Source organism: Harpia harpyja, chromosome 9, assembly GCF_026419915.1.
Source record: "Harpia harpyja isolate bHarHar1 chromosome 9, bHarHar1 primary haplotype, whole genome shotgun sequence".
Lineage (NCBI taxonomy): Eukaryota > Metazoa > Chordata > Aves > Accipitriformes > Accipitridae > Harpia > Harpia harpyja.
The window spans coordinates 7580494-7591282 of record NC_068948.1 but is presented as its reverse complement, the minus strand read 5'-3'; positions in this window follow the sequence as shown (position 1 = coordinate 7591282).

The following is a 10789-nucleotide window of genomic DNA, read 5'->3' as shown; positions in this document are numbered from 1 at the left end:
TTACTCTTTAAGACAGCTTTCACAAGATGTTTTCTCTAAAGCTGTCCTAAATTTTCAAAGCTCTGGTTATTGCTTTATGAGTAAGAACTTCAGAATGTAGCTGTCATTAGAAATCCACCTTCATTAGACATAACCATTCAATATATCTAAGTAATTACTTTTGCAGCTGTTGTGTAAATTAAATAATAGCTGATTTATCAGCTCATAATAAACAAAAATTTATTCTGCCACCTGGATGGTAATCTTCAAAACATGCTTCTCATTATCATTACAACTAATCTAGGCCAGGTCAGTGAAGTTAGAAGAATTAAAAATATTAGCAGAAACAGAAGATCTCCTGTTAATGGCTTTATGAAATGAGAAGGACACACCTTGTTGCTTCAAAACGGTGACATTTCCAATAGTGGTAGCAATCAAGTGAAAAAGAGAAGGCTTATGAAGACCTTAAGTACATAGACCTGGTGCTGTCTTCAAAAGATGTAGGCTCACTCTGAAGGCACTGCCAGCAGGTATTAATTGATGAGGGGAGGCTATAATTTAAGACTTGGTCTTGCAGATTTCTGAGCAGTTTGAACTGCATCAGCATGCAGACAGAGAATAGAAGAGATCCTAGATACTAACTGGAAGTACTCAGCACTTTTCAGGACTGGACATGAAACTACTGACCTAGCCCTTTTTTAAGAAGTAGAATAGGTTTTCAAGTGAGAAACAGTTCAGACTTGGCCAGGACTTTTTAGGGCTTGCATGACAAGCTGTGTAACTGCATCTCCTATGTCAGCATTTTGGTGGGTTCTAGAATATATTGATTGTTCAAGAGTGATAAGCTCCTTGAAATCCCTGCAGCTGACATTCATATGCACAAGTAAGCAACAACTGGCATTCCATCATTTACACGTTGTCTTAAAGGACTGTCACTGTGCACTCTGTTAGTGAGGGCATCCAAAGTGGCATGAAAGCCTCCATCCTGTCTGCCACAGGAAGCATTACCAAAGGTGTCTGGAGCTGAACATATGAACTGCCCAGGCTTAACTAAAAATACAAGTTATGATCACAAATGAAAGCCAAGCTATAATTTCAGTCCTCTGAAAGTCAGTGCAGATAGAACCTGGAATGGACATTTTCCAATGGGGTAAACAGGCCCTGCTGTAAGTAAAAACAGAGCAAGTACAGGAATAGAATGTGATAGGCATGCACAATTTGGTATTACTCTAGCACTACTCTGACCTACCATTTTACTACTCAGTATTTTATTGTAAGCCACCTCTGAGCCAAACCAAAAACCACACTGATTATTTTACATTAGAGAGTCTGCTTCATTAAAAAGCAGTAATGTGGGTTATCTGTCATTTTGTTAGGGATATTTTTATACTGAAAATGAACACTCCTGTAGTGGGAAACAGTTTGTGGGCAGAATTTAGGTGAGGGTGCTAAGTGCTACTGAAATACAGTCAGAGTTGAGGAAAACTGCCACATCACATACCGAAACTAGGTCATCCTTTGTATTTGGAATATGATCCACCCCACTGCCAGACATCAGGAACATTTTTTCCATGAATAACTGTCTGCTGAGAAAATAAGGGGAAAAGATGATCTGATACTCAGAATTAAAAGCAATTAAAAGTGGGAAGAAGCAAGATAGGTGGGACATATGTGCTGAATTTCGGGAAGACAGAAGGCAGAACTTCTATACTAGAAGGTATGGGCTGAGATAAGTTTTCAATCAACTAAGATCCAGGTCCATAGCTGCTTCAAGACATGGCTGCAGGCTGCGAAATTTGCCCACAAAGAAGGCTACATCCTTGGGCAGTTAGCCAGCATTAAGCATATTGCTGCTGCAGCCAAAGTACTACTGGCAGCGAGGCATCCATAAACTATGCAGTCCTGCATGAAATCCTTTAAGTATGGGCTGTTCAGAAGATGCCCACTCTCATACACTCTTCTCACTCCTAACTCCATTTAGAAACGCTATCTGCATTGGTGTCATGAGTAATTTCTTTCTAAGAGAGCCCTCCAGAAGCTTCTCACAGAATCTGCCCGGACAAAGTACCTTCTTAAGGCTCTAAGATTTCTGCACATAATAAAGTTACATTCTAAATTTATGTAATGAGGATGAAATGGAAGTTCCACCCGAAAGAAACCAGAGTAGAAAGGAAGAGTTCTGTGCAATGGCATTTCTATACTTACCTGTAAGATCTGAGAGATACTAAGAATCCTGCAGCCTGAAGTGCTCCCAGGACTGGGATCCACATGTTCTTTTTCCTACTGTCAAGCACCCAGAATGCAGACTTTCTACAGATGTCGTATGTCCTTAGGGTGAAAAACTCTGGGGTCTTTTTAAGAAAGACTTTGTGTCACCTTATGTCTTGTATATTTGCCATTTGAAAGCACTGCAAAGTCAGACAGGATAGATTAGATCACCAGGCAAGGCACAGTCCTGACAGCAGGTCAGCACTCTCTATAGTAGAGGACTCAATTATTTCCTCCTGGGAGCACCTGCAGGGCCCTCACAAAGCCAATCTAATAGGAACTTCTGTAGGTAAATTGTGTGGACAGATGGAAAAAATTGAACTCAAACTCAAGACTGCTTTTGCACAGCAATAACATCATACTATTTCATAAATTATCCTAGTTCCATTGATTTCAATTTGTATCAGCCAAGAACGTAGCTTAGTGCTTTGAGCAATATCTGAGTGATTTCCTGTGTTAAGATAATGGGCAGGAAAATATAACAGAGCTGTTAATTTCCATGCATTGTAGAAACACAATAGCGGCACAATCATCAGACTAACAGACTGCCTCATGGAATTTCTTGCCACAGGATGTTGTGGATGCTGGAAAATCACAAAGGCTTGCAAGGGATTGAACAAATTCATTGAAGAAACATCTAATAAAGGCTTTTAAACACCAAGATGGTCCTCTGGCTCAGAAAGTCCCTGAATATAGAATAATTTTGGCAGTTGATTATTCTGGGAATGTATCACTACGCTTGTTCTGTTCTTCAGTATCTACCAGAAGCTATTATCTTTCAGCTGTTGCTGTTTTGCTTTCAAACGATGAGTAAAATCATTTAGAAGTGAGAATTCCAATTATATCTGTGATTCTTTTACTATGAGCTGAAAAGACTTTGTGAGAAGAAAAAACAAGTTCATTGGGAGACTAAGGAGGCTAAAAGCACAGGATAGCCATTTAAGGGCTTGGTCCAGAGCACAGTTGACAGGTTTGCTCAACTCAAAGATATTTCTGGGTGTCTAGTTCCTGAAGATGTTGACATTTTAAGCTCACTGAGATGGTGTGCAGGCCTGGGAAGAGATGCTACCTGGCTGACCGCCTCCCAGCATAACGGTTTAGAAATTAAGTCAACAAGCTTGGACTTCTATATATTGAGGTAAAAGCAAGAAATTTAGTCCTATAGAGGACAAGAGCAAATGAAGCCTAGTGGGCTTTCGGTCTGCCCTGATCTGAGCCCACCACACCACCACACAGATAAGGAGCTTGCACATTCTTCCCTTTTTTTTTTTTTAAACTTGATGTTTGGAATTAAAGGAATATAGGGACAGTTTTGATTTATGCCATTCCTCTGATGCCTCCCCCAATGCTCAGCAGCACTCTTCTAGAAAACCATGAAAAAGCCATGAAATTAAAATAAAAATTGCAGGGGAAAGTGATACCATGTCTCAGTTAAATAGTACAAGTTTGTGTACTGTTTTTATATGGTATTCAGTATTTAATGATATAAATTAATGGTTGGGAAATATGCGTCCAGAACCCAACAAAGTGAAACAATAGTTTGGGTTTGGATTAAGCATTTGGCATGGCAAAGATTATATGAATTTGCATTGCTATGAGGTTTGCTTTGATGTAGGGTTTTTTACTAGAAAGCAACTTCTACAAATTTACTTTGTATTACATCATCCTTTATATCATATCCCTTTCCAAAGACAGCTGATAGTCACTGATCCATATAATGCTAAAACAGGCTACATGTTACAGATCTTTTGCTCAATTTAAATACTACTTCACATCTGGAGTTACTGTTTTCAGGCAACTTGCCCCCTTTCATCTACCCCTACCGAATCTTCTACGAGGTCTAAGAAAACACTAAGCAACAACATTTCAAACAGCTTGTGGTGTGTTACTACTTTTCCTTTTCTGGAAAATTTGCAGGAGGAAATTTTTTATTATTTTCCTCATATTTTCAAAAGAATACATTTTGTAGTCAGTTCTTTACACATTGGGAATAATGCTTTCTCCTATCACTATGTAAAAGTGCAGCTATTTTGAAGGATCCTGAGCAAGCTTCCACCCTGTGCCTCTATCTTATTCAGGGCATACCATTTAATATTTTTATTCAGTTCACTGGAAAACTAACATCTGGAAATGTGAGGCAATTAATCCTAAGTCAGACTTGAATCTAATTAAAGGGTTTACTTAAATCAAACTATTTGCTTAAATAGCTAAGTAAAATGTGCTAGTTACAAGCAAAAAATCAGCAATAAACAATTGTTACCATATGCATGATACCACATGTTTTCTTATGGTTATCTAAGACAACCACTGGCAGTTTCCAACTCTTAGGGGTTGACGTGGTTTGGAGCTCACAGCATCAACTCCTTAAATTTTGATATCATCATGGGAGATGGCTTCAATTCTGTTCCTGAATATGGCAAACAATACACTGTGCTAACAATTGCATTCATTCAGAGGACTAATTAATAGACTTGAAAGAGCAATGAATTTTAAGAATTACATTGCAGCCTTCTTTTGGAGAGTTGCAACCTTTATGAACGAGTTGTGCTGAGCATCTCATCTACATTATGTTAGGGGCACTTCATCTAGTTTCACATGATGATAAAGTTAAGCCATAAATTGTATTCCTCTACAGACAGGTTTTTATCTCTCACCAACAAGCAAAAATTTAGAAACTAAGGAAAAAATGAAATCTCAAGAAAACATGCATTTGGGTCCAGACCTGGGTTTAGTTATGTCAATTGCCAACTGAAAAAAAATCAGTGGATCACTAACACTTTGGAAAGCTTCCCTTAAAATTGCACAGACGTTTTTATCTGACTAAATAGAAAGGGTGGTTGAAAGGATGCAGTCTGCATCTGAACCTACCTTTCAAAATTCCTCATTTTGGAATCAGCAATGGCTGAAATGTTAGAAAGGTAATGAGAAATTAGACTCCATTTGAGACAAATCTAGTTCATGGCAACATTTCCAAGAGCAGAAATATCTTGCTGCCTCTGATAAATGAAAGGTAACCTCCTCCCCCATAAGTGAAGAGGACGCTAAAAGGAGGCAAATGTTCATTTACTGCAAAGGAAATGTCTGTGAAAACACAACTTTCTCTTCTTATTTTCTTGAGTAGTTAAACCTTTATTTTTGATTTCTCTAATCTAGCTTCTAATACAGTAGATGGAAAATATTTCACATTATTTAAGTCATAAACCACTAGTTCAGGTGGATTTGATTACCAATTGCAGGAGGTGGCACACTTCCAACATGGTACCAAGTGAACTTACATGCTTGTTACTCATGAATTCTTCATCTTGTGGAATCTTATCATTTGATTTATGGACTGTTTGGGTTTATAACTTTTAGACTTATGTTCAGGTTTGTTTAGGTTTTGCCTTTTGTACTTTGGCCACTATTTATAAAATCAGAGCTCTGAGTAGGATTTGGGTAGCATACCTGCCACTCTGACAGGGTTGGGGGAAGGTTCCTGACAGGGCACACACTTTTCACTTGCAACTTGGAAATGCTATGCTTTTTTCCAGCAAACATCACCAGGAACAGGCAATGAAAAACCAGATGCTACGTGAAGATTTTTCCCAGTAAAACCACAGCTGTGGAACAAAGCAAACCTCGAAGAGAAAAAACCACCACCGACACCAAACAGTCTAAAAAATGTTACCCTGAATCCTGTGGTTTCTTGGTAAAATCAGTTCTTAAAAAGCCTCACAAAGTGAATGTCAGACCCTTAGATACACCAAATAATTAGTGATGGGATAAACTATAAAAGAATTGCTATATGATTTAGATCAGGCAAACCCTGGAAAGTCTGTGGGCCTGGAGTAAACTGGAGTAGATTTCCCTGAATTCATTGCACCTTCTCAGATTTACTCCAGCTGAGGTCTAGTCCTTTTGTTTATTCAGACATCTTGATGTCTGCCATGACCCTCGTATCTCTCTCTCCTCTTTCGTGCCAAACCAGAATGGTCTCTGCTCTCCTGATCCTATCATTCCAGTCCTGTGACTCCCAGCTGGTTCAGAGTGAAACCATTTCAGATTTCATCCAGCAAGCATAATTCCTTTTCCCACCACCTCAGAAACTGAGGCAAGATGTGATTTTGCTGGTTAACACACAAAAAAACTTTGCACAGGAGAGAATTATCTTCTTATTACTAACTTTTTGCTTGTTATGAGCATATTGATGCTAGAATGCTTCACTCCCTGACTTAAACTAAAAAGGCAGCAGTGAAAGTGTCTGTGTGTATGTGCATGTGTGATAGGATGTGGGAATGCAGGTATTACTGCTGCAAAACTGGAATAAAGCATTTTATCATAGTCTGAAAACTGCAACTTCAGCTGATAGGCAAAGAGCAAAATAGTAGTCATTCATAACAGAGTATTTTCCCAATGGGAGGACATAGTTAAACACACCACGTGCCCTGTCTAAGCTGGATAGCAGGTAAATCCTGTTACCTGCAGAGCTGAAGTGTTCAGAAAACACTTCTACACAATGTACACTGTTCTCACAGCTGAAGTCCCAGTGTGCTATATTGCTAGAGAGGACAGTGGACGCCCCGCTCTCAGCTGACTCAGCAAGCTGAGAGTGAACTCCGTGTTGAAGTGACTACGGTGCTCCCTGTTTGGGTTGGCAGGGAGCAAGACCAGCTTGCAGTTGAGTCTGCCTCCACTTCTGTGATTTTTTTGCATGAATTCCACTTTGTGTTTCTTCTCTAAATGGTAGAATGAAGACTCAGCATAAACTTGTCTCCTCTAGCATTGTTTATTCTGGGGGAAAAAGGATTCTGTTCCCATACTATCTGCATAGATTCAGGCTTAAGAATTATTTGTCTCACAGAACTGCTATGACCCACTTTTAAACTGAGTCATTAAGCACAATGATAACCATATAGTGAATGTTTATATACTGTCATTCACAATGAGGTCTAATTTTGATGCTGTCAGTGCTAATACACTGAATATCCAGAATCCTATTGATACTGCTCAAAGCACAAATACCTGCTATTGTGATTTGACATTTAAATGGACTGGTGAAGCCTTGATTCCACTGAAATCAAGTAATCTTGCCATTGATTTCAGCAGAACCAGATTTTTATGCATCACAATGGTAGTTCTTACTATCCTAACATAGACACTTTATTTGCTGTAGGAAAGAAACCCATTTAGTTAAAGTGCAGCTGAACACTTATTGTTATGCTGTAGATGAAAGTAAAAGACCTCTCTCTATAAAAAACTGTGCATTTTTCATCCCTGAAGCCAACATTGACATTAGAGATTCTCATCCCATTATAGTGGCTTGGCTGCTCACCATCTGCTACAGAACTATGGTTAAGTACTCGAGAGCTCCTACACTCCAGGGAAGCAAACACTTACAACGAAGACATTTTTATCCCATTACTCTTCTTTCAAATATGACTCAAACATTTTATGCAGACAATACAATGACCTTTGGGGCATAGAGGCCAGCATAAATGCTGCACTACAAGCCCAGTTTGTAGTTAATTTTACTGGAAGAATGATAAAATTGTATTGTTTTACATGAATTATGGCAATGAGTTACTCAGTGGTGGAATCTACAGACTAGACATCTTGTACTGGGGCTTGTCACACAGCCAGCATAAGCATTATCATCTTTTTAACCAGACTTCATTTCCAACATTATTTTTAGGATAATTTTTTCCCTGTGCTAATTAACTGCATTCACAGTTATACCACTATAAAATACTGCTTAATTTATATTGCTTAATTTTCTTCTCTAAGCATTGCAAACAAGAAAAAATTATTATATGCACAAAGGAGCTTCCATACTGTTTCCTGATACTTTGACAATTAGTTTTTTGCTTTTGAGTTGTATCCAATGCAGTACTTTTATCATGAGTTGTTTTCATTACAACATAAGATCACCTTACATTAAGATCATCTACTCACTAGCCAAAGACAGTCCCCATCCTGAAAAGTTCACTGTCATTTGAGAGGAGGGAAAAGACACTTCCCATAAAATGAATAAAGACAAAATTTCCAGAGGTAATCATAGGAAATCAGAGAGCCTGGCACACACACATACCTTTAAGAACTTAACCTTGAATTAGTAGGCCCAACTTCCACAGTGCACATGAGAAGGTAAATTTAGAAATGTCACTCTTGTATTAGTTGACTCAAGAGCCATCAGCCTAGTCTCCCTAGAACTAGTCACTACCTCTTCTGTATCTGTCCATATTAGGTATTAGCAAGCGGGCAATTACCCGTTTTGATTTCATTGTGTTAGCTTGTTGCTGGCCTTTCTGAAGCAGTACAAGAGGAAAGAAAATAAGACATTGACTTCCTGCCTGACAATATGAAGTTGGTTCTTAATTTGTGTCTGCACTTTGAGCAATGCAGAGGGTGCAGTCTAAGTATATAGAGAAGGAACAGAACAAACTGGGAAAGGAATAGAAATTTCACTGTATGCTGAAAAGCTGAGCTAGCTGGGCCCATAGGGAAAAGCAAACATTCAAAAGTTTATCAGAAAATACTTGCTTCCTTTTGCTTTTGGAACAGGAGAAGAACCTGGTCTGCCTTTGGCACATATCTAACGCAGTAACATCTCAATAGCACAGTCATAGATTGCTCCTCAGATAGAATTTTCAGTGTCTTATAAGACCAGGTACTGAGTCCACATATACACATTGTAACACAGACAGACTAACTCCTTATTCATGAGTAGATATATTAAGAAAACTGCAGCTATCTGTAGTGTCAGTTAAAGAAAGATACCAGAATGTGGCCCAAAGTTATCACTAACTATGACTAAAAGGGATTAGGTCAATCCCTGTATTACAGTACAGGTTTGTCAGAGACAATCTGTAGCACTCGGAGTCTTCTCTTTGGATAGCAATAAGGCAGTCTATCCAGAGATGTTCAAAAAACCACATAAATTAGTATATATGCCCAAAACCTGAGAACCAGACACATGATTCAAAAAGAAAGAAAAATCTTTTATTACCTTCAAATCAGCACTGAAGAAAACCATGGAAGGGGAATAAAAAATTAATGTCATACAATGTGACAAGTTACATTAGAACTGACAGAAAAATTGGTCACCATATAAATTATTTGTTGGATATTCTTTTTTATTCCTGTTCCTTAGATACCGGTTTTAAAATTCTCTTTTGCATATTTTATCTCACATTTCTCAGTAGGTGCTATGCAAAGTTTCTCTTATAGGACTATTTCAGTTTTGAAGTTTGCACTGTTGTGATAAGTCACAGGAGCCACTGGAAACCTGCCTACCTCCCAGCCCCTAGCTGAAATGATTTCTGTAATTAGAAATTTTTCCTATATGTCTGTGTCTCTGGGCTGGCAATACAACAAATGGAAAAGGATTTTTTGTACGTTTCAGTACTCTGGGTCTGAGCTAGTAAGAGGCCTCAGAAGCAGGGATACATAGTGTGGACACTCCCCAAGAAGTTGAACGTAGCCTATTTCTAACAGGGTCACTGCTAAGCTGCACCAAAACTGAACTAACTGCGCAGACAGAGTTCCTGGGGAATCTCTGCACTGAGATCTCACAATGCCTGCATGATGTCTGCTTTCCATTACCTGACCTATCCTAGTTCCCCATTATCCTGAATAATACACCTGACTGCACATATATGAAAGATTACTCCTTCACACAAATAAAAATGGAAAAGTAAGTAATTCCCCCAAAATTCTTTTCAAAGGTTGTTGTACACAGATGCAGGATGCAAAAATTCATATAAAAGACTCTGTTGTATCCCAAGTTCACAGTCTACAGCAGGGAAAAATCTATGTTAATGAAAGATTAAGTTGGTCTTTTTCATATTCTTTCTGAATAATGATAAAAGAAAAAACAATCTGGATAGGAATATAAATGACATCTCTGACAATGCTTGGGAGGTATGTAGTTCACTAGATACTTGAGAGATATATATGCTTTCTGTTAACTTTATGATGATGGGCTGTCTGAACATGCCTAGAGTAAGAATAATTGTTCTAGTGATCTTTCAGCATATACGAGGACAAGAATGCAAACCAGCTGCCCTGTTCTACATCATGCCATTTATCTTCTCACTTCCTCTGAAGATGCATAGCTGTGGAAGCATCTGATTGATAGAAACAAATTAGATTCTGGTTAACCAGTTCAAAGCCTCAGTGCTAAACCTGAATGGTTAATGTCATATGTGAATTTTTGGAAATTACTATTTCCTCTATGGTTTGAAAAGATTTTGCGTGATCTCATAACTCTCGTGCTAGGGTAAATAAAAATCCTTTTTGCTCTTCTTTTCCAGTCTTTCAGATATCTATTTCAAATATGCACAGGTATTACATAAAAAACTATCAAAGGTGGGTCTTATTTGTGATTTTCTCTTCTGGTTAACTCTAAGCATGACTTTTCTGAGCTTCTTTAAAGAGAAAACCTCCTGCAGTTTGGGCCCCCCTGACATGTGGCCTGTGTCAGGGCCCTGTGTGCACCAATAGGCCTTACTGGTCATGGCCAATCTCACCTGGGACCTCCACCAGCACCCTGTGGCCATGGGCC